The 25,145-nt window shown below is 25.9% G+C and overlaps 1 protein-coding gene across 1 annotated transcript in view; it reads right to left on the reverse strand.

Moving 5' to 3' along the window:
* The window catches only part of LOC109607020 (carboxyl-terminal PDZ ligand of neuronal nitric oxide synthase protein), a 57,120-nt gene extending 41,168 nt beyond the window's left edge, over positions 1-15,952 (reverse strand). The window contains exon 1 of the mRNA XM_020023549.2: positions 15,724-15,952. The gene's annotated coding sequence lies outside the window, so the exon portion shown is untranslated. The remainder of the gene's footprint in view (positions 1-15,723) is intronic.
* Between the last annotated feature and the right edge of the window lie 9,193 nt (positions 15,953-25,145).

The raw sequence follows: 25,145 nt of genomic DNA on the forward strand, positions 1-25,145 counted from the left end.
TTATTATTCAAATAATGTTCATTGTAAATGTTGTAATTTTAACATTTTTATATTATTAACATATGAAAATCAAGTATAATCACATATTTTTTTAAATATATTTTAAACATAAAATAAATAAAGTAAAAATTTCTTATTTCTTCTTCAACGTTTTATGTGTTGCTTATATACACAAGCAAAAATTATTTTTTGATAATTTTATTCACTTAAATACAAACAAACTAACAAATAGCACAACAAAAATCAAAATAATGAGACTATGTTTAATAACTAGTTACTAATTCAAAGATCTTAAATTTTAATTAAAGTTAATTAAGAAACATATGTCAATAAAATATTTTTATACTTTAAATAAGAAGAAACTGCTCATTTAAATTTAATAAATGCTGTTAATACATTCTCTATTCATCATTAAATTTTTGCAATGAAAATATACAGCTCTTACTGATCATAAGTGTTATAAAAAACTAATAGGATAAAAGCCACTAATTAACCTTTCAAATAGTTAATAAAATTTGTCATCATGAAACCTGATAAAATTATATTAAAGATTGCATCTTTTAATATCCCATAGAATTAACACAATTAAAAGGTTTTAAAAAGTTGCAGTCATCAAAGAAATAACTGTAAAATAAATTATTAATAAACTTTTTTGCGAAATATATTAAAAATGACAGTTCCTTGGACAATAAAATCCCACACGGTTCAAAGTCCCCATTTATACCTCGCTTTCTTTCAACTTTATAAGCTAAATCAATTTATTAAAAGTTGATAAATGTGCATTCATTTTAATCTTCCCACTCCAAATTTCATCAGAAGTTTGTTTCGATGTAACATCTTAAACTACAAATATTAGCTCTTGTTTCTAATTGTAAGCAACGCAAGAGAGATAAAACGGACAAAGAACGGAAAATCCTCAAAGACGATTCTGACCCATTTCGGGACAGTTCATTAGTCTCTCCGCACAGAACTAATAGTCACGTTCGTTCACCTCCCGAAAAACGAAACAAAAGTAAGTTCGAGTTCTTTTTAAAATAGTGGTCAAGGTCAGCCGTCTCGACGTAACACTCGAAGAATACCTACACTTTCATTAAAACACAGCTCCAAATATATTCTTCATTCGATTGTTTGTCCTTTGAGTTCAGCATTTTTGCCGCTGCGCACAATAAAAATATTTAATTGGGCAATTCGAAACCCCCTCAAGATTCGGGTCGTAAAACCGGTAATGAATCGTTTCTGTTTGCAAGAACTAGCTTGTCGCTTCTTTCGTTCAGTCTTTACGAGTCAGTGGGATTACGACGTCATCCTTTTATCTCCTAGACTTCCTCATGATACTGTTTGATTTTACGGCTTAGACTAATAAAATATCAAAGTATCAAGCCCAAATTAATGTCACTTTTACTACTACCTAATCCTGTTTTAGTAAACTTAACTGTGCCTTTGTTTATTATGATGTTTTTGTTGAGAAACAATAATTGAATTATGATTATATTTAAAGAATATTTTGGAAAACATTTGTAATTATTCTTAACATAGCTGTGATATTTGCAAAGACATATAACATATTTGTAGGTAACATAGTTTATCATATTTTTGAAGATATTTTATGCCCGGAGAGGGGTTTTTAGTCGGTAAAGTCCGGCACTACGTCTTCTAGATTTCCCCCTCTTTGTTCCGATAAAAAAAAAGAAGATATTTTAAGATGTTCCATATTTTAAATACTTGTAGGAATATTATATTATAATTTATTATGTTTTTACAAATGTATTAACATTTTTTTTACTTTTCTATGTTCTAAAATATTTTTAAAAATAATATTTTTTTAATTTCTAAACAAACAAGACAATTTTATATAAACAATTAACTAGTAAAAAACTGGAAAAAACATATTTTGTACTATTTCTAATCAATATTTTATATATTTAACAATTTAAATTTTAATAATTTCTAAATATTGTAATTCATTATATTTTAAATATATTTGACGTTATGTTTCACATTTTTTTAAACTAATCTCTTGTAAGTATATTTTATTATATTTTTAAAGATATCTTAAAATATTTTTGAGTATTGTAGAAAAATTTAAAAAAATATATTTCTCAAATCTATAAATAAATTAAAACAATCTTATATAAACAAGATACTAGAAAAAAACTATATTATATAAACAAGAAACGAGAAAAAAAACTTGAGAAATATATTTTATATTTATAATTAATAGATTAACTTTTAAAGATATTTAAAGATACTTTCATTTATAGGTAGTGTAAGATTTAATTTTTAAGATATTTTCTAAATTGAATATTTGTAAACAGTTTATTATATTTTTAAAAATATTTTTAGTTTTTAAAGAATCTTAAGATATTTTTTAACTTTAAATATTCTAAAATATTTTAAAATATATTATTAAATTTCTACAACATTAAAAACAATTTTGTATAAACAGTTAAGTAGTAAAAAGCTGAAAAAAGATATTTTGTAATATTCGTAATAAATATGTTATATTTATAAAAACATTTTAAGATATTATCATTTCTAGGTAGTGTAATATATATTTTAAAATATTTTAGGTTATACTTCACATTTTTAGGTACTAATATTTTATGACAATATTTTATTTTATTTTACTATATTTTTAAAGTTATATTATATATTAAAATATTAAAACAATTTTTTTAATTTATATATACTTTAAACCAATTTTATATGTTATAAACAAGTGGCTATAAAAAAATGGAAAAACAAGTTTTTAAAAATATCTTAAGATAATTTTAACTTTTATAGACCCTAAATAATATTTTAAGATATTTTATTAAATTTAAAATTAAAAATAATTTTGTATAAACAATTAACTGGAAAACCATATTTAGTTATATTTCTAATCAATATATTCTGTTTTTAAGGACTATTTGAGATAAATAAATTAATAATTAGTAGAGAGTTTATTTTCAAAGATATTTTAAGATGTATTTTTACACATTTAATGTTTTTGACTTTTCCAGATTTTAAATGTTTTAAAATACTTTAAATTATTTTTTTCCAATTTTCAGACAATTAAAGAGAATTTTATATGAAAATTAACCAGTAAACAAGTTGAAAATATATTTTGTAATATTTCTAATCAATATATTATATTTATATAATGTAATATTTGGTTTTTAAAATATTTTAGACGTTTCCAAATATTGATAATTTGTAGATACTTTTTATATTTTAAGATATGATACACATTTTTACATACTAGTTTCTTGTATGTATTATATATTATTAAGTTCTTTCCTAGATACAATGAAATAAAATATTCCTTATATTTCCAAACGTTCACAAACAGTTTTATATAAACAATTAACTGCCAAAAAAGTGGAAAAATACCCAACTTAAAAATCGTTTAACAAAATTGTGTTGCGTTAAAATTTTTACAGCATGCCGGTTTTGCAAACCGACGTACAACAGCTGTCCAGGTGGATACAATTAAGTTGCAGCTGCCTTCGCGAATTCATTATTACAGCATTGATTCTTTCCTCCATTCGTATTAGGGTTTATTGCCATTGTTTTAGATCTAGTTTTCGCACGGTTCGTTTGGCAAAGAGCGGTTCAGTCATCGAAACGGTCAGCATCTTGCTTTTGCACATACATATGTATGTATTTCAACCCTTAATAAATCGTCCAGACTCAATCTCTCCTAATGCCATATTTAATTCATAATGAAATATGAAATACCGCAGGAAACGTATTTTTGTGGGTTGCCACATATCCACGATTTTATTAGAGGTTTGGATGTATAACATTAATTTTATTTTCACGTGAATATTTCATTTCGAAGGGAAATTTATCTTCGGAAATAAAAATACAAATACACAACGGACGGGAAATGATATTATGTATTTCTGAGAAAATCTCGGAGACGTGTACACACATTTTAAAAACGTATTTCCTTAAGTTTGATGTTGTGGGACGATTTCAAAATATTTTAATAGCTTTTTTTTAGTCGGTTCTATCAAGGATAAGGAAATTCTTATGAATAAATAATTACTTAATTTATATATCATCAGTAAACAAGTGTTTTAATCATATTTCTAATAGGATTTGCTAGTATGATATTTTCAAACACATTTTAATATATTAAAGTCGTTTCTAGACAATTATGAAATTTAGATAACATTTTTTGATATATTTAATATTTCTAGACTTAAGACTTCTTGTATATTATATTTAAAAATATTTTGATATATTCTTAACGTTATCACACATTTTATTATTTATGATTTATTATATGCTTAAAGTCACTTAAGATATTCCAAATACTTTTATAGACTGTGATCCTTCTCACAGACATGTTTTACAGATATTACTCATATTGTTATTAAATATTCCAGACATTGTAGATATTTTTATAGATATTCTTGACATTTCTGCCATTTTTAAATATATTTACATTCAATATAAACCAGGCATTTTGATACATTGTGATACTTTCATAGACGTTATTTATAGATATTCTTTGTATTTCTACCATTATTCTTAATCCTAACATTTTCGACACCTTAATATATTCCAGACTTTTTATAGATTTTCTTGATATTTCTGACGATTTTAAATAAAAAAACATTTTGAGATATTCCAAACATGTTTATACAATGGGTTTCTTTCATAGATATTATTTCTACAGATTTCATATTGATATTTTATAGATATTTTATTATATATTATATTTAATAACATTTTAAGATATTCTTGACAATAGATATTCTTGTTATTTCTTACATTTTTAAATATTTATATTTTATATTTTATTAAATATGTATTTTATTAAAAACATTTAGAGATATTCTTGACATTTTATTATATTCTTATAAGCACTTTAAGATATTCCTGACATTTTTATACATTTCCTTTCATAGATATTTTTATTGACATTCTTGATGTTTCTGCAGTTTTCAAATATTAATATCTTATAGATATAGAGATATATATAATATGTTCTTGACATTTCTAATATTTTATGATATTTTTAAGCATTTTATTTTAAAAACACTGTAAGATATTCCAAACATTTTGATTCATAAAAATTTTTTATAGATATTCTTGATATTTCTTCCATTTTTAAATATATTTTATATAATATTTTATAGATAGTTTATTATATTGAAAATATTTTGAGATATTCTTGAAAATTCTATTCACTCTCATTTTTATGTTTTTAAGCATTTTTTTTATATTTTTTAAAACACCTTTATACATATTCTAAACATCTTTATACATTATGTTTTCATAAATATTTTTATAGATATTCTTGATATTTCTACCGTTTTTATATATTTACATTTTATATTTTATTATATTTAAAATCATTTTTCATTATTCTTGACATTTTCATACATTATATAATAATATTTTATGATATTTTTAAGCAATTTAGTAAACTTTTCCATTACAATTCTTTCATAGACATTTTTTATATATATTCTGGATATTTCTGCCATCAAATATTGATTGTTTTATTATATATTATATTGAAAATATTTTAAGATATTCTTTATAATTCTAATTCTAATTCTAATATTTTTTTAGGTTTTTAAGAAATTTAGTGTATTCTTAAAAATACCTTACGATATTATAAACATTTTTATACATTGTGTTTCGTCCATAGATGTTTTTATAGACATTCTTGATATTTCTACAGATTTTAAGTTCTGATATTTTATAGATGCTTTATTATACGTATATTATATTTAAAATCATTCTGAGATATTCTTGACATTTTCATACATTATATTTTATGATATTTTTAAGCAATTTATTATCCTCTTAGTAAATTATATTTGAAAACATTTCTTAATATTTTCAGAAAAATACTTTATATTTCAGACATTTTTTCTAGATATCCTTGATAAGTCTGACGATTTTAAATATAGATATTTTAAAGATATTTTAATATATATTATATTAAAAACATTATGAGATATTCTTGACATTTTTAAACAATTTGTTATATTCTTAAAAACACTTTAACATGTTCCAGATATTTTTGATTGTTATTTTCGATTTTTAAACATAATATTTAAATATTTTGTTATATGTGTTATTTAAAAACATTTATTTTGAGATATACGTTTATACATTGTAATCCTTTTAGACACATTTTTATATATGTATATATAGCTATAAAATAATACCGTACAAAAAGCTTAATTTAAAAATCTATCAAATTTAATCGCCCAAATCGATGGCTACACAGTTTTCGAAATGACACCCAACGGACATCGTGCATATTAAACCTGTGCATTTCACCGAGCCGTCAGACAGACAGATCAACGAACTCGAAAACATACGCACGCATCCAACTCGATTTGATCATTAACTTCAAGAAGGGCCTTTCATAATCGCTGTAATTGTCCCAATTGGACGGCAATTGTTCAATATACTTAAAATAAAGGGGAGAACATTAATCGAGTAACATATACAAACATTGGGTGCGCCACACCGAAAAAAATTTTTGCCAAAACCCATAACACACCCGTTTCCGGGTGGCGATCAGCTGGCGATGGGGGTGAATCGCCGTTGCAGTTACAACATATAAAGGTTTAGTTACATGCACGTGTGCCCGATGGAAAACACGACAAAGGCGAGTGCGGTGCGGAGGCACGAAACCATGACTGCGGCCGTGAACTGTCTCTCCTGCAACGTTCAAGTTTATCCGATACGAAAAAATATCGTGGACCGCATTTTCAAAGCTGCAACGCACTCATCTACACACCTTTGTGATTTACAAATTTCATAATCGAAACTCATTTATTTAACATTATTTTTATTAAACTAAATTATTTGTTTATTAACAAAAATTCTGACGTTTATTAAATTTAAATCAATATTTACGTTTGAGAGGTTGTACCGAATAATCATAAAAATGAAATTTCTGCAGTATATTTGAAAACATGTTAATTAAGTCCACACAATAGAAAGCCTTTATTTTCACTTTGATTCAATACACAAACATTCCATTTTTTACCGCAAATATGGGATAATATAGTCAATTAAATTTGAAATGATTGAAACTGTTACCGATATTTCTAAATGAGTTTTTCGTATGACAGATTTTTAAATGATACACTGTTTCAAGATATTAAAGCAGCACACCAATAATCATTATTATTTATTAATTCAACAAAATTTGTTCATAAAAAATAAAAATTTGAACTTAATATGGGGTATTAAGTACTACTTGTACTACGAATGACATCTTCTAATCAAACTAAAAATCTGGGTTCAAATTTCATTTTGATCCAAATTCTCCCAAATTTAGAGTAAAAGACGCTCCACGTTCTCTAAGTTATTCGGACGGTTAGGATAGTCCCTTAAACATCCCTCAAGAATGTCCCAGATATATTCCATTGGGTTAAGATCTGAACTGAGATCTGGTCAGGCCATAACATTAGTCCCAATGAGCAAAAAATCGATTTTTAATATTTTTAATGTGACGTACCTTTTTAAAAAATTCCCGAAGCTCATAATTTCATTGAAAGTTGAATGCGAATCGTTATCGTAACAAGGCTAAAAATCAAAATTAAGAAAATAACATATACAGCTCTTATTTTTTTGCTAGAGCCTCATGCTCAAAAACATCCGGTATTTGGATCAATCGATTCACAAGGTGCTGAGAATAACAATTTTTACTGATTTTCAGTATTTTTTGATTTATTCAGAAACGGTAACAGATAAAGATATGAAACTTGCAACATCGAAATATCTTATGAGTACCAACATTTCCTGAAATTATGAGCGCGATACCTTTCTGGGGCTGATTCAGTATTCTTATCGTCCCATGGTCTTTATTTACAAAATTATAAGTGGTGTGTTAATTTCTTGGAACAGAGTATAATAGATTAGTACGTATTTGAAATAGTAGAAAACATAAGATAAAAGCTTTTAAATTGTTGGCGTCAGTCGTAAAATTTCAAAAATTCGCTAAATCCATCAAAAATTAAAAGCTAACAAATAACAGATATTGAACAAAATAATTCAGTATCCAATTACAAGTTATGCAGCACGTATAAATGTTGAAGTTCATATGAATAATACGTGCTGATTACTTCGACGTACAGACAAAATAGCAACGGTAACCTTAATATATTCAATGGATTTTTTTAGAAAAAATAACAGAACAAACATTTGCCCCGTCGAATGTGTTGCACCAGATTTCACAAACTCGGTATATTTATTCGTCAAAACAAAAGCAAAATTGTTTGAAATTAACCGTATGCAAATAACGCACGCTAAAATGCCACCGAAACAATGAAAACGTGCAGACGTGTGGATTTTAGTTAATAATAACCGACTTGTAAATTACACTTATAATAAATGGGTCGATGCATTTGCATACATTCCTGGATTTATTACGGTCGCTTTTATTCCTCCAGAGGAAATTCCCCCAAAATCCTTGTTAGCCCGGAATTAACTTGTGTAACTTTATCAAACATTCGCAGTCAACCTAAAACCGACCAGTTTTAATCCTTCAAAGACTAAAAAATGCTAGTGTAGTGCATTTTCGAACGCACTATACAAAGTGTTGTCTGCGGATTATTATTTATGCACAGATTTGCTCCAGCATCCAAGGCCAACACGGTTTCCACATCACGCTCTTTTATTATTTAAGGAGGGTGAACGAATCATATTGTTTCAATGAATGTTTAATACCAGTTACTGGTTAGTTTTTAATTTGTTTTTTAACTTAGTGAATGTTTTATAAAAGTTTTAAATATTTTTTAAGATATTCCTGTATATTTTTAGACATTGCCTCGTTTTCAAATACTAAAGACATTTCCATTTATACATTTTTAAATGTTGCAATCTAGAAATGTAATTTTTGAATATATTTTGATATTTTTAGAAATGGAAATATTTTAAAACATTTTAAGATATTTTCACGTTTCGTGGGTTTTTTAGAAAATTTAGAAAATATTGTACAAACTAAGATATTAAAAAATATTTGATATTTTTAAAAGGTAATAGAGGTTTAAAGACTCTTTTTAATATATCTCTAATTATTGTGATATTTTAAAAGTTTTTAAAAATATTTTTGAAATTTTAATATTTTAAAGTATTATAATATTTTGAGTCACTGTAATATTTTGGTATTTTTGAAAAAAACTTTAATAAACCTTATGAATAAATTGATATTTCAACACACTGTAATACTTTCTAATTTTTTTATTTAAGAATTTTTAAACGATCTGATATTTTAGAAATATATATTAATTAATATATTTCTAAACACTGCAATAATTTTAAAACTTTTTCACATGTTTTTTTTCTTTTTTTGACATTTTTAGGATATATCTAATTATTGTGATATATTTTAAAACACCAATATTTTTAAATATTTTTATTTAAGAATGTTTAAATGTTTTGACACTTTCAAAGCATTTTTTATTACTAAATACTACTAATACTTTTTAAAGATATTGTGATATTTTTAATAATTTAAATAATTTTTAATATTTCAATATATTTTCACTTTTTAAGATATTTCTACATAGTGATTGTTAAAGCTTTTTAAAATATTTTTGTGATTCTAAACATTTTAATTTATTAAAACATTGCAACAAGATATTTTCTGTTTTGTGTCTGCAGTTTTTTGAAAAATATTGATATTTTTTAATGATCTAATATTTTTAAAGACACTTTTTAAGATATTTCTACATAATGATTGTTAAAGCTTTTTAAAATATATTTGTGATCCTAAACATTTTAATTTATTAAAACATTGCAACATTTTAAGATACCCACTGTAAGATACTTTCGCATATTTTGTTAATGTAGTTTTTTGAAAAATTTTAAGATATTTTTAATGACTCTTTTTAAGATATTTCAAAATATTGTTATATTTTAGGGCTCTCTAAAATATTTTAGTGATTATTATCATTTTAACATAAAAGTTTTAATATTTTAAATTATTATAATATTTTAAGATACTGTAATATTTTTGAAAAAAACGGTAATAAACCTTTTGAATAAATTGATATTGTAAAACAATATATTTTAAAAAATCTTTATATTTAGGAATTTTTAAATGCTTTGATGTTTTCAAGAGGCTTTTACATTTCACAACATTGTAATTTTTATAATTATTTTGATATATATGTTGTTATTATATTGTGATATTTTAAAGACATTTTAAAGAATTTTTTAGACTCATATTCATCATTGTAAGTGTAAGTTGTTTGAAAAAAATTAATATTTTCAAATAATTCGATATGTTTAAGACATATATTTTTTCACTAATATTTTAAAAATATTTATAATATTTATGACACTTTTGTATACAGTAATATATTTGAATCATTAAAATATTTCTCATATGTCTAAACATTTATTTTTTTTTTTAAGTTTCACACAGTGCTATTTTATAATATGAATGTTTGCTAAATTCCACTCATTCACTTAATTTTTATCAACCATTTTAAACGACTCAATATACATCAATTAATTTATAAAGCGACAAAGTTTAACAACTCACTAAACAGTGTTTGATGTTACCGCAGTTGCCACAAATTAATAATCCCTGACGTATAAATTACGCTTAATCCTTAAATTAGATAGTTGTGAATCACCGGCTTAAAGACAATTACAACGAGAACTACGCATTCCGTAGTTTTGAGCCCTTCCGAACAACGTAACATCCGTGTGTGGTCTTATTACACGCCATAAATTAATAACTTCCGACTGCCTTTATCTCGAATAGCTCTCGTGCTCTAATAGGTTTGCATTGACATGGAAACTTCTGCCTTTTCGCACACATACTATTTTACAACGATAAAACACAGCGTAAATGTTTTACTCTCGATCGAACTGAAAATCGAACTTGCAGATGTTTTATGATCCGAAAGACACAAAATGTTTCGTAAAGGTCAACATTTTAAAACATGCTTTAAATTATTTAGACAGTTATTCTAAGATATTTGCGACATACGTGGCTTCGTAAATAAAAATGAATAAAATACGAACATTCCCAGAGCCGTAACATAATTTTGTACTTGTCACGTCGGCTGTAACTCCAAAAGTGACGAGTTACGACAGACGCTTAAATTACATAAAATTTTATCGCGTAAACGTAACGAGTTATTTATATTTATTTATATGTAAATTCAGTCTAGACGCTGAACACCTTCGTTTTCATCATTCCGAATTCGTGTCGTTCACATCCATGCATGATAAGATGGGAAAATTGTCTAGACCGGATTTTCTCTTCAAGGTAAAATTAAATCATGTCCGTAGCACAATTTAAAGCAGGTTGACTCAAAAAACGTGCAACGACCAAACCAGAAACGCAACGACAAACGTGATATCTTCATAGATTTAATTCATTTGGATCGAATTACAATGATAAACGATGCAAAACAAAAAGCACACACAAGTCGAGATGTTGCAGCATTGGAAATTATACCATCGTCCCGACTTGTTTTTATTAACGTGAAAAGAAAAAGAACGGCAAGTGCAACGTGCCTCTTGTGCCTAGAATACGACGAGCGGAGCCGATGCACCTTTTTAACCTTCTCCTCCAGTTCCTTTGAAAACAAAGAAAACGCGGACTACTGAATATTGTACCACACGAATGAGCTTTATGGTTATTGGGGTTCGATTTTTCTGTTGTTTAGTTCTTGGAGGAGGCATTTAACGAATGTGAAACAATGGGAAATATTCAATAATTTAGCCACTTTATATTTTAAAATATTTTTGACATATATTATACACATACAACAAACTTACATTAATTAATTATTTTTTTTCTATTTTAAAAACAAACAAACTTACATATTTTAAAATGTATAAAGAAAAATTAAAATATTTAAAAATTATAAAATTTATTTTAAAATGTTTTTTAATTTATAAAAATTGTAAATAACTTAAAATATATACTAACATCATAATACGTAAAAATTGTTTCAAGATTATTTAACATTAATAGAAAATTATAGATATTTTTAAATAATTCGGTCATTTAAAATATTTTAATTTAAAACTAATATTTTAGATATTTTAAAATATGTTTCGAATTGTATACTACAGATACTTTTTTAAAATATTTTACAATAATGCTAAATTATTATTTTAGATATTTCTGTTCTGAAATGTTGAAATTATTTTCTCTATTCCAAAATAAATTTTAAAAAATTTTAAATGTTTTAAAATTTCTAAATATATCTCAAAATATCTTTTTTTAAATATTTTTATAAGATACTTTCTTAAAATATTTTACATTAATGTTAAACTAATATTTTAGATATTTTAAATAAAATTTTGAAGTATTCAAATTATTTTCCCTATTTCAAAATAATTTTTAAAAAAAGATTAAAATGTCTAAATATAATTGAGAAAAAAAATTGGAAAACAAATCATAATATGTCAAAATTGTTTCAAAATTTTGGAAGATTTTTTAACATTAATAGAAAGTTATATATTTTTTAAATAATTCAATTATTTAAAATATTTTTAATATTGTAGAGTTTTTTTAATATCTTTATAAGATACTTTCTTAAAATATTTTAAATTAATGTTAAAATAATATTTTAGATATTTTAAATCATGTTTTGAAATGTTAAAATTATTTTCCCTATTTAAAAAAAATTAAATGATTTTTAAAATGTTTATCATAAAAAATATATAATTATATTGAGAAAAAAATCAGGATATATTAAAAAATATTTTACGGTAAAACTATCTAAACTATCAATGTTTAACTAATATTTTAAACAAGCTAAAATATTTTTTGATATTTCATGATTTTTTTTCGTTATAATTATATATCTTAAGATATTTACAAAACCATTTTAACCTATTTAAAAAATTTAAAATGTGTCAGAATTTTTAAATGTATCTTAAAATGTTTATCATAAAAAATATATAATTATATTGAGAAAAAAATCTGGATAAATCAAAAAATATTTTATGGTTAAACTATCTAAAATTTCAATGTTTAACTAATATTTTAAACAATCTAAAATATTTTTTGATATTTCATTTCTCATTATAATTATATATTTAAGATATTTACAAAAACATTTTAACCTATTTAAAATATCAATGTTGGACAAATTTAGTAGAAGACATTTTAATATATTTGAAATTTCAAGATTTTTGACAAAATTATGTCCACTTTAAAATATTTTTGGCATTTCTAGACAATTTTTAATTAATATTGATTACTGCCTTAAAATATTTTTCATTAATATTGGACTAATATTTCAGATATTTAAAGTTCTTTGAAATTAGTTTTTACTCTTTTAAGATAAATTTGGATTTAACATTAAAATAAAATATTTTCGACAAGAATTTAATTTGTTTTCATTTTTTTTTTTAAGAACTAAAATTATTTGAAACAGGAAATAGGTAATCAAATAAAATGCAGAGCGAATAATTTGATTTATTTTATATAAATGTGATTTATTGGAGTTTGAAATGCGAGCAATATTAATTGGAATGGAAATAATTTTTTGTAAAACCACCTGTTATTATATTACTTCAATATTAAACGCCCAAAGCGATAATTTACCTCATTCTATTTGTAAATTCAGGAGTTAATGGGATTTGCAGCACATTGTTTGTATTTCATTAAGAACAATTCCACATCGATTCATTTTTTATTACTTTTTACATAAATTTATTAGTTTTCCGACAATTTAAACAAATCAGATCCGTTATAAAACATTATTTTTGTGTTCATTCCAGTTTATGATTTAATTGAAGACAATTAAGAATTTTTGGGGGTTTCACCATTGAAATTCGTGTTTATTGCAAGGACAATTAATGTTTCTATATTACTACCGCTTTAATAAATCAGTTTAATAGCAACATCATGACAAAATATTATGTAATATGTTTAACAAATGCAAATTTTGACAAAAAAATCTTTTATACATTTCCACAAGGATAACCGGTTCGAATCCGATTCGCAAAATTTAATTTGGACGAAATCATGGCGCAATTCGTTAACTAAAAGTTCATTTACTGTTAATTAAAATGGTTATTCATTTTTGTTAACTGTTCTTTAAACCATCACACGTGACATTTAATATAAGTAAATTTGAATATCGTATGAATTCTGCAGGAAACAACAATGGATTTCCTGTTCGTTAAAATTAACATTCATCAGAATGTGACATCCTAACAACAATATACCTATATGAATAATAATTTAATATAAAAACGTGTTCATTTTAACGAAAGCACCAGACTATAAACAACCTTCTCTGGAAATTAACGGGCATTAAACACCTGTGCCACAAATTTCATTTTTCACACCGGAGAATTGCAATTTCATTTTCGCGATACCAAATTGAATAAATCCGAACAGGCTTTTTCAATCGACGAACAAAACCGTCTTGTTCATTGTCACTGATCACGATAACAACGTTCAGCCTGTTCGCGATCCATTTTTATTGACATTCGTGCAGTTTAAATCCATCACCAAAACCGCCAATTTGAAACGACGGGAAACGCTCACGTAGTTTTTTGATTCAAACGAAAATTCGTGATAATTTTATATTACCAGACGTGCAGACATTTCGGTCGGAACAAATTCATTTGATTCAAATCCCTCGTCATGTATAAATCTGTATTTGGAATTGAAGTTCAATTTATGTAAATAGACAATGTTAAGGCGAAATGTTGTTTCAAAATATTTATGAGTTATTTAGCAAAACAAGAATAAGGTGAAGTTTTGAACGGATTAAGGAAGATACAAACATAATATTGGATTGTTTCCAAAGTCATCACAAAGATTAAGTAAATGCATTTGGGTTCAAGAATACATTTATTTAATGTTCAAAATATATTTTCCGATTTAACTTTTAAAATTAGATTTACAATGAGGAAATTAAAGGCAAAGTTCAGTTGTCAATAATATGTTAGCAAACGGTTTTATTAAGTTTAATTGATTTATTGGTGTAAATATTCGATGAAATTATCTCCTGAATTTCTAATTTAAATATTCTTTTTTATTTTATAATAAATTTAAAAAAATACTTAGTAACATTGACAATTAAGTTAAATTGTTCTGACAGCATAATTTTTTGTCTAACTTATAATAATATTATAATAAATTCTAGAGTGCTAATTTTTTCCATGAGAAAATCTTTCGCCAACTAAAAATAGCAAAGAAGTTTGTTCTATTTTTAGACATTTTTATTCACTACAGTTCTTAGTATGAATTTTAATTTGAAACGAAATTGTTAGTCATCAAACACCTCAAAAAAACAATATACTTCTTGTCGTATTTGTACTTTATTATATACTCTAGATTTACTTCGATTTTTAAAGAAGATAAACGATTCATTTTGAACGCAACATCTAGAATCCATTAATGAAATTAACATTGCATCACGCCGAAGTTTATTTATTATTTAGCTGCTGCACCAAAGAATGTTGCAACGATTTAATGGCATGCAACAAGAAACATGATCGTGAACTATTAATGTATCTTTTTTGAAAATTAAGACAAGAGTACCTTAAGAACAAAAGAATACCTTAAAATCGCAAGCGAAAAGACATAAATGTTTAAGTGCAAGACATAAAATGTGCAGGAATACGTTCGGTCCAAATATTTAGAAGATTAAGAAATAACCTGTGCCGAGTCGTTCGGTTTATTTTTACAACCGCATTGTGAGATCACCCGCCTCGCCCGCACGGCCAAAATTAATTACTCTTACAAAAATAAAAACCAATTACCTATGGGTACCTCCACAAAGACAAGACACCACACTCACTTGGAACAATCAACAAACCGACACACAACATTCAACAACCCAGCATGTTCGCACCAAAAACCCTTTTCGTTAGGGGATAATTTACGCCAGTTCCTGCTGTTAATATTTATTTATTCCTGCGGTGAAGAACAACGTGCTCACGACGGAACGAAGCACGCGTCGTGCGGCCGCTTTTTGGTTAGACAACTGCCCCCGACGCAGCGTACAAGTCTAACTCGATGGTCGAAGCGGTTTGCAAGATTCAAAATTGTTGCTTTCAAACAGGTTCATGTGGATTCGAATTCCAAAATTGATGCGCGGGCGACATCTCGTAGCCAGTGGCCGGGACGTTCATACTGAAAGACAGTGACCGGTTGGTGCGGATAGGCAACCAGTATTACAATAAACTATATTAACTGCATATATAAATTCACTGTTTCTTTATTGAATTTTTAATGAATATGTAAACGTGTTTAAGTAAATCATTATTTGAATGAATATTTATAGATACTAAATATTTTATTATTATTGACAAAAACAATATTTTTATATATTTATAGATGTTATTAATAAATATTTTATTACATTCATCTAATTACAAATTCCCTTTTTTATTTATTTTTTCAACATTCAATATTTTTTTAATTACTATTTTATAACTACACGAATACACGAAATATTTATTACAAAATAAATTTCTAAAATTTTATTTGCATATTTTATTTTATTATATTAAGTTCAAAGACAAATTAATATTAATATGTCTATAAAGCATTTTAATAGTGTGAATAAAATGTTTATATTACTTATTAATAATTATTACATTTATATTTGGTAATAAAATGTTTAATTATATAAACTTCAAATATATACTTTTTAATTTCTATTTACATATTATATTGTATAATATTTAAATTTATAATTATTGTGATATTTATTTATTTTAATTTTTTTAACAATTGACTTGAATTGAGCTACATTTATAATTTGAAATAAAATTTCATTGCAGTTTTCGCCGGAAGTCACATCAACTTCGTTGTCTTTAATGGAACACACCCTATATTTTTGGATTTTAAATTTTACATGTAATTTCAAATAAAATTACCATGCTTAAACCCAATAGTTTTTAAGTTTTTCCAACAATTTTGAGAAATTTGTGGTAAAATTAATTTTTGGCAAAAACGTTAATCAAGAATTATCCTATAAGAAGCCATTATTAGTATTTCCAAATTCTATACGGGGTTTCATTATTTTTGTTTCATTTTATAAATCTTGAAACATCAATAAATTTATTATTTTCAAGTGTGACACCATGTCTGTTTTAGCATAATTAAATTGAATATTAAAAAGTCTTTCATTTGATATAAGACTTTGCTGTGCATAAAATTTAACAGAGATTTTATTGGTACTCTAGTACTGTACTATGGATAGCATATAATTTTGGAGTACTAATAATGGCTCCTTATAGGTTGGGCCTTGGTATACCTTGATTTATCAACATCAAAATTCGTGGTTTCATTATACCACCAATCTGTCAAAATTTTTAGAAAAAAAAAATAACTCAAAAACTGTTGAGTTTAGGTATAGCATTTTATAATTTCATATAGTAGTCCATTGAATATAACATAAACATGAAGTTTATGGCGAAATCTGAAATAAAATTTTGTCCAAAATAAATAAATCAGAAAATCAGTTCGAGTCAAGTTATAATTGCTATAAAATTTTAAAACAATTTTTATTTCCGTTTTTCATGAACTTTTTATGAACAAGTTAAATAAATTACCCTATATACACTCCTGGAAAAAAGTTTGAAAACCCTAAAATTGAATTGTTTATAATAATAATTTATGAATACATAATAAATAATTTAAATATCCTGTATAAAGGAAGAGGAATAATAATTAGAAGCATTAATATTTTGTTGCATAACCATCAGTTTGTATGACTGCTGCAAATCATTTGCTTATGGAGTCAACCCATTTTCTAGTAAAATATGGAAGTATTTTTTGCCATTCCATTTGAAGCCTTTTCAGTAGCTCTGTCTTATTTTTTATTGTGTGCTGCCGTATATTCGTTTCTAAATAATCCCAAAGATATTCCATAAGGTTTAGATCCAGTGATTGTGAAGACCATGGAACCATTTGCCTACTGGTCACCTTACAAACCCCTTACCATCATTTCCAAATAAATTAAACATACTTGCTAAATAACACCAATCCCCCACTTTTTATTAGAACACGAAATATGCTCTATTACAAAACTAAACATGTTCTTTCTATTTTTCTTTGATATATAGGGTTTCTTTGCGGGTTTTATCCAAACAGTCCCATTTCCCTCTGTCTCCTTTGCACAGTCTCGGCGTATAAATTTTGTACATTACCCTACAGCAATTCTTGATGAATATCACTCTTTATGCGCCTTTCAAGAACTGTATTTTTATTTACTTTTTTATTATATTTATTCACAATTTTAGATATGGTCTATTGATATGCAATTTATCAGAAATTCGATTGTAAGACATATCCTCATTGTTTTTGTAAGATCATTGGGATTTGCTTTCTTTTTGTCATGATTAAAACTAATACTGCTAATTCGCACTACAATGAGAAGCTAAACATTTCTGGTCAATATAAATGAAATTTAAGGGGTTTCCAAAATTATGTCTTGGTAAAAAACTAAATCTTTAACCTTCTTCTTATAATATTTTTCATAATACTGAAATAAACTGCAGTGTAACTGTGTATCATTGTTATTTTGTATTTTATTTTTATATTATTTTTTATAATTTATTTGCTATTTTCAACAATTAAATCCTAGCGTTTCCAAACTTTTGTCCAGGAGTGTACATATAGTATATATTTCTATTTATTAATAATTGCGATTATTTTATTTTATAATAAACATTATTATTATTGTTGTTACATTTTTCAAAAATTGTATTATAAATTTTATAAAATCAAGAATTTGTAAAAAGTTCTCAGACAATTTAGGTGTACATAATGAGCTCGTGGGTGATTATAAAAGCAATTTGCGCCATACGGATCAATTTGAGCGGTCACAAAAATACACGAAACCAATTACAATTAGACAACAACGAAATCACAATTAGTGATTAATGGCGATCGTGTTGTCAAATTCCCATAACATTTGACCTTGACTCGTCATCTGTGGCAGCTGCAACAGTGCGAAACTGTTAGTGAAAACCGAAAATGCGAACTACCATTTGCCACTATAATAATGATAGGTTCAAAATTGATATTCGCATGCTACGTTTTCATGTTCGAGATAATTAATTTTAATGGTATGGCTCTGCGTATTCCACTCCGTCAATATGTGCGAACAAAAGGACAAATAGGTACCCACCGAAATTTGTTGTTAATAAAACAGTTTGTTGTCCTTGAGCCGGACTTTAAATAGTTGACTTCTTAGTGGCATTCGCTAATTATTGATGAGGAACAGAAACGTTTAATCTAAACATAGTTTCAGATCAATTATTAAACGGTGCTGAGGTGAAGGTTGAAGAAAATGCCGAAAATAGAAAACTGATAATTTATTGCTGTGCACAAACAAACCTTAAATTTTCGACGCACATGAAAATTACATAAGCAATTCAAAATCAAACAAACCAAATATTTAACGAGGAATTTAATTTAATTGTCCCTGTAACAAGATTAATAATTTATCCAGTCCACCTGATAAAACGATAAACATTTTGCACACCACAATTTAAAGCCTTTAAATCACTATTGTTGTTACAATGTGCAGCAACTGTGCAAATGTTTTGTCAACACGAGAACAATGAATAAAAATATTATTGAATTTCTTCACATCAGTTTAACTTATAAAATATAAACTTTCACAATACAAGAAAACAATGCACCATAATTTATTTAAATCGTATTATCATTTAACAAAATTGTTCGTTTAAAAAAAAATCTTCCATAATTGATTGGCAATAAATTTTGGCGCCGCGGATTTTGCAAACATTAAACGAGACGGAAATTTCTTTTCGCCTAAGGTGAGCAAATTTCGAGGAATATTTGAAAGCAAAAGTTTAACGTTTAACGAAATTTATTTTATGGTAAACATTCTTTTACTACACAAAATAAAAAAACATAATAAAACGAATAAATATATAGTAATTAATGAAGTCGTGTAGCATGTGTAACAATATTATTGTAAATCATTCAAGGCAGCGTTGTAAACGAGAAGTTTTTTATTCCTTTGTCAACTAATTGACAATTAAGACTGGTTAGTCATCAGGCGAGATCGTTGTGTAGCTGAAGCAATTTTTGAAATATTGAATTTGTTAAAAAACAACAACTTAAAGTTGTCAGCAATAAATAAATCATGTAGATCAATGTTAATGTCAAATTGTAAGTCTTTTGATAACGTCTGTGTTTGTTTTTGAGGGAAAAACGGTATTAATTTGACGCAACCACTAAAACATGTCAAGGAACCGTTTTATCTAGATGCGTTTAGATTTTAATTAAAAAATTATGCCTTCTGTAAATGTTTTGCAGTAAAAACTGTAAATGATTTTTGATTAGAATTCATCAAGGTTGAATGTAGTAAAATAATTCTGTTATTTTAACGACAATCGGTTAAAAATGATACAAAATATTGTTGTACATGAGTAGTACTTAACTGATTTAATTAATGGTAATTACTGTTAATTGCAGTAACAAAAGATAGGAGTGGTTTCAAAATATCTTTGTGAACAATGGGAGATTTTCTTAATTATAATATCTATAAATTTACAATTGGAATTAAATATGAAAACAATACTTCGTCTTTAATTTTCTATTAAGTAAAACGCAAATGCATGAAGTGTGTGCAAGAATTATTACTTTAATGTGTCATGAATGATTTTTATGAATGAAAAACAATTGCTATCATGTTTTCTTCATCGGTGTTTCAATTGTGGATTCAGAAATCAGACTAGATGAATTTTAAGATTATCTTAAACACATCGGGGAAACCCAGATTAGTTTCGAATTAATCTGATTAGCCCCCCTCGGATTATGTAGATAAAAAATCTGTCTGTTGATCTAAAAGTAAAGCGCAGGTCCCCTTGGCCCACTGGTACATGACCTCCGATCGTCTTCAAACGCCTATGTCACCATTTCACTGCGACGCTGATACGGCTGATTTGCACAGTTATCCGGCATATTTAATCAACGATGAACTTGAGATACGAATGATTTATTTCGGTTGTGTCTACTAACCACCAAATATTTACACACGGGACAATTTTTATTGTGTTAATTACTCTGAAAGAGGAAATTCGTACGGCGACAATAAATTATTTTGCGTAACCGCTGTTGAAACGCACATGGGGGATGTGTGCGTCGTGAATGCGGGCCATTTATCAATTATTAATATTAATTTTAATGCCCCGCAATTAAAAAATCATTTGCATAATGTCCGACCTGCACCAATGATATATCCTTCTTTTGAAAACGGACGATATATCAATAACCTTTTGTTCGTCCTTCGTCGTTGTTTGTTTTTTACCGTTTCGCAAAACAATTCGCCAACGTATGGATCCTGCAATTTGCAAAAGTTCGCACATTAAAAATTATAAATGAATGTGTACTGATGGACAACAGGTGTTTATTTTCGATATTCCAACCGGAACATTGTTCGGCACGTGTAATTATTGGTTTGGGATGAAAGGGATTTAATACGTTACCGTTTCCTATTTGCCAAGCGTAATTGCTGGGCAATTATTAACAAAAATGGTCAAGATTGTAAATATTAGTAATCATAAATTGAATTCTGGTGTTAAGTGTAGTGCATAAGAACTCGAGAATAAACATATGTTCGTTTCTTAAACATTTTTAATTCTGCAAAATTATTTTTGCAGATTTATATAAAAAATGTGAATAAAAGTAATATTTTAATAGCCTTTACAGACAAATTTCTAAAAAAAAGTTTCTTAGACATGTCTAATTAAAAATTCTTTAAAATTATTTTTAACAATTTTTTATAAAAGTTGCAAGATTTTTACTTCATCAGTTTTTTTTTTTTTTAAGTTTTATATTAAAGTAATATTTAAAAGCTTTTGCAGATGCAATACTGCAAAATCATTTAGAAATTATTTTAATAAGTTAAAATATCGCTTTAAAACCTTTTATAGACGAATTTATAAAAATTATAAATCCTGCAAAATCTTTTAGAAATTATTTGTATAGGTCTTCATAAAAATTTTCCCTTAAAGCAATATTTTAAAAGCTTTTACAGATGAATTTCTAGACAAATAAACGTTTCTTATATACTTTTAATCTTGTAAGATTCTTTAAAAATTATTTTAACAGTTTTTTATAGAAGTTTTTTGTTAAAGTAATATTTTAAAAACATTTGCAGACGAATTCCTAAAAAATCTTTTGTTTACTAAATATTTTTAATCCTTCAAAATCATTAAAAATTATTTTAATATATTTTCATAAAAGTTCTATGTTAAAATAATACTTTAAAACTTTTTATAGATAAATTTCTAAATATTTTTAATCCTGCAAAATTTTTGTGTAGGTTTTCATAAGAATATCCCTTAAAGTAATATTTTAAAAGCTTTTACAGATGAATCTCTAAATAAATATATGTTTCTTATATATTTTTAATTCTGCAAAATTATTTAGAAATTATTTTTAATAGGTTTATATTAAAAGTTCTATGTTAAAATAATATTTTAAAACCTTTTATAGACAAATTTACAAAAAAATATTTGTTTGTTAAATATTTTTAATCCTGCAAAAGCTTTTAGGAATTATTTGTATAGGTTTTCACAAGAATTTTCCCTTAAAGTAATATTTTAAAAGTTTTTACAAATGAATTGTTAAACAAATATTTGTTTCTTAAATATTTTTAATCCTGAAAAATCATTTAATTTTTTTAGGTTTTTATAAAAGTTTTTCATAATAGTAATAAATTATAAACTTTTGCTTACGAATTTCTAAAAAAAATACGTTTCTTAATAATTTTTAATACTGTAAAATACCTCAAAAATTATTATATAAGGATTCTATAGAAGTTTTATATAAAGATAACACTTTAAAATATGCATACCCATAAAAGTAAGTAAAAAATAGATGTTAATTAATTTATTACTGAATTGATCATATAAATGCTTTAAAATATTTATGTATCTGACTTTATGAAAGATTTTATGACAAAAAGATGCATTAAAATCTCATAAAACTGATATACACTTTTACATTTCAAATAGTTATTATTACATATTATAAATAGCTATTAAAAATAAATTTAACAATAATGATAAAAACTTTAAAGGAAGATTATTTTTTTCATGGTTTTTTAATAAATATTTGAAATATGCGAACTAAGGAAATAATCTCAAATATTTTCTGGTCTGTTAAATGATTAAAATTAAAAACTGCAGGATTATTTATAATATAGATGAGCGAAATTTATGATTATATAACACAAATTACATACAAGTCTATAAGAGAATGTAACATTGACTTCTTTTTATTCGCCTTACACTACATGAAAGGCTCGCACGACTTTGTTCCATTTAACCATTTTTTCCTGGTAACTATCTGTGAATTATCACTTTCTGATTTTGTGCGGAGAAAAATCTGAGCCATTTCCATTAACAAAGTTGCAGGAAATGTATTTTAAATTGGTGGTACACATTAATAAATCGTATTTGGACCTGCAACCATTTATCAGGCCATTATTATGCATCTGGTGTTGTTTGTACATGAAGAGGCATTCTAAGCGAATCTGCATTTTCTTAGTAAGTGAAGGCGTGTGTAAGATATTAAATTAGTCTGATTCTAATCATATTTGCAAATGCGTTTTTTAATATTGCCGACTTCCTTGTTATTTTGGCACTCGATTTAATCTTAAAATGGTACTTGGCATTGAAATTGAAAGGAAATTTCCGTATTTTTTTTTAAAGCCGTAAACAGTGATTCGAAGACAATAAAAGTTGAAGGAAAATCACAAAATTTGCACATGATGATTTGATGTTGAAATAGAATTTTATGGTCCACTTTAAAATGACTAATATTTGTCCACAAATAATTTCAAGCAATTGATGTAACTTGTGCTATAAAATGTAATAATGAGCCGGTAACATTTCTTGATTGTAATGATCATAATAAAATTAAATCACTCCCGATTAAATAATTTCCTAAATGGTGTTTCTTATATAATCTTTAAATGTTTGAAACGGTCACATTGGTATTCCTATCCCGAGTGAAAGATTAAAATTGTACAACTTAAAGTTCTGTAAATATATTTTTTGGAATTACATAAGATATTTTATCACTTTAATACCCCATAATTTATATCTGGCAGTACAAAAAGTGGTAAAGCTTTATTAATAGAGATAATTTTTGATGAATATATGGCAGAAATTAATTAACTAACAAATCACCTGACGTTTGGCAATGAAACACACTTTTAACACCAATTGAATTAGATTGTTTATTGTATTTTTCATCGTCACCGAGTAAACTAATTCATATTATAATTTGCTACGTAACTTTCATTATAAATCCTAATTAATTGCCAATGGTAAATTATGTTAATTTATGTCACAGCTCGCCAGAAGTATCCTCTTAAACTACGTCAAGGAATATTTTAAATTAATAAGAATAATAGAGACAATCATAATAGCACGTGTTCAAAACATTTAACCAGGTTAAATTATTATATTCGTTTCGTTATTTATTGCAAATTGCACACTGATATTAATTTCATACCTACACAATCTACCGGATGATTCTGTTCCTCCCACATGCACCGAAAATAACCAAAAATTCGCATCGACTGAAATCAGTATTACAATCAGGGTGCAATCATCGCAGTTCGAACAACAATCGATTGTTTTTGTGACATATTTTGGGTATGTAATTAATAATTAAACAAGATTATAGACAAGGTAATTATACCACCGGCGATCGCAAGTTCATTAACACTCGATATGTTGCATATGTTAAGGATTTAACCGATGATCCGTGACTGAATTGAGACCTTCACAACTCAACATTTCAATTCCAATTAGAGATTTACACACATTTTATTTGTCTTTCGGTTTTTTCGTTTTTGATTTCAGTTAGTAGCACAAGGTCCAAATACTTATTTGCAATATTTATCATATACTCTTGAATATACTTCCTTTATAGACGAACCGTTGATTTTTGTTATTTTGTTTAGTTGGTTCAAGGATGCCAAACATGAATGTATATAAAAATAATGCAAAATATATTCTACAATCCGTTTGTGAGTATTGATTATTTTTGGTGAGTTCAAGGATGGTTTATAAGATTTTCAGTAATGCAAATAAATTGCCCAATTTTGTCAATTATAACCAGGAAGCAACCAACCGTCCATTATGTGATTAAACGGAAGTATTTTACTATTTGTCAAATA

This window comes from Aethina tumida, chromosome 2 (genome assembly GCF_024364675.1).
Source record: "Aethina tumida isolate Nest 87 chromosome 2, icAetTumi1.1, whole genome shotgun sequence".
Lineage (NCBI taxonomy): Eukaryota > Metazoa > Arthropoda > Insecta > Coleoptera > Nitidulidae > Aethina > Aethina tumida.